Source organism: Zophobas morio, unplaced genomic scaffold (genome assembly GCF_036711695.1).
Source record: "Zophobas morio isolate AGI-343-1 ecotype UQ-CSIRO unplaced genomic scaffold, CSIRO_AGI_Zmor_V1 ptg000012l, whole genome shotgun sequence".
NCBI lineage: Eukaryota > Metazoa > Arthropoda > Insecta > Coleoptera > Tenebrionidae > Zophobas > Zophobas morio.
Window position 1 is genome coordinate 6,310,650 of NW_026972117.1, and position 1,372 is coordinate 6,312,021.

The window sequence follows — 1,372 nt, forward strand, 5'->3', positions numbered from 1 at the left end:
AATGATGTTTTCAGGAAATATTAAAACTGCATGATGATGAGTCAGTTTCAGCATGATGGTGCTACTGCTCATACAACTTGAGCTTCATGCAAAATTTCAAAAAAAATCCAAAAAATCGAAAATAGTCATACTTTTTTTACTAAATAAATATTGTAAAAATCACGCCGCCTTTGACGACAAATACGTCAAGTCAGTTTTGACAGACAGCCATTTCATAACCCACATCATTACTAAACCGTATTAAAAATGAAAATCGTGCATTGCATAAGTTGCTTATTTTTTGTTCTATTGTGCTATACAGTCGTCTCCGGAGCAGTCAGAAAGTGCTTCTCTTGTGACAAGAAATGCCAAGAACCTTTTGAGGTTCAGGACTGCTCGAAAGGACACGACGGCCACTTCCTTTGTTTTACTTTGAAAGAGAAAGGTAAGAAATGAAAGCAATTAGGGCACCGTTTGCGCCTATGTGTTTTATGTTTGTTGATTACAGATAAAAAGGAACTAGATAAGGGATGCGTTGATGCGGTAGACAATCAAGCGTTTCACGACAAATGCAAAGGAGTGAAAGAGCAAGGAGGCAGATGTAGTTTGTGTAGCACAAACTTTTGCAATTCAGGGGAAATCAGCTCGATGTCGGTGGTTTTAATTACTTGCTTAGTCGTCGTATTGGTTAAAATTGTGTGGTAAAAAACCGTGGGTAGAAGACTAAATCTGAGAGGGATGCTGTGTGATAAATTGAGTTTTTTAAAAACAGTAACTTTTCGGAAAAAATTAATATAATTCTTGTAATTTTATGAAAGTGGTGTGATTATTTCCAAATCCCTTTTTTTTTTTTAGAAAAGTCCGACTGTTTACAAATTATCAATTAATAGAAACTAGAATTAAGTGCAACGAATCATCAGTATTATACTGTGGAATCCAAAACGACCCTCTTGGAAAGTACAAAATGTCAACCGAATCGCCCATCCCTCGTTACAATTCCACGTTTCCTGTCTTGTTTTCTCGTTCCCCGAACACATTATCTCGGACCACCTCTGTGCGTCTCCAAGACAAGGGAATAGAAGACTTGTCGAATTTGACGCGGGTCGACATCAAGTGGAGGTCTGAAGACCCTGGTACCAGACTGCTTGGCACCACACAGAAACAGGAAACGACCCGAGTTACGCCCAACCCTCGTTCATCATCTGCCCATAAAACACGACTAACGATTACCAGTCATCATATTTTAGATTCTCTTTTAATGAACCGTGACGCTTCCACGTCCCAGTCATTAATATATCAACGGGCTTGCTCCTGCTGGATAGATCGCTGGCCCAGAGCACATCTGGGCGATTGGGAAGTGCGAACGTCCAGTGTGTGGAGGAGTTTGATAAAC

The 1,372-nt window shown here is 39.8% G+C and overlaps 1 long non-coding RNA gene across 1 annotated transcript; it reads left to right on the forward strand.

Moving 5' to 3' along the window:
• The first annotated feature begins 208 nt into the window (after positions 1-208).
• Positions 209-796, forward strand: LOC135128469 (uncharacterized). Its single transcript, XR_010280414.1, has 2 exons — positions 209-424; positions 488-796. It is a non-coding gene; the product is annotated as an uncharacterized LOC135128469 (long non-coding RNA).
• The last annotated feature ends 576 nt before the right edge of the window (positions 797-1,372 follow it).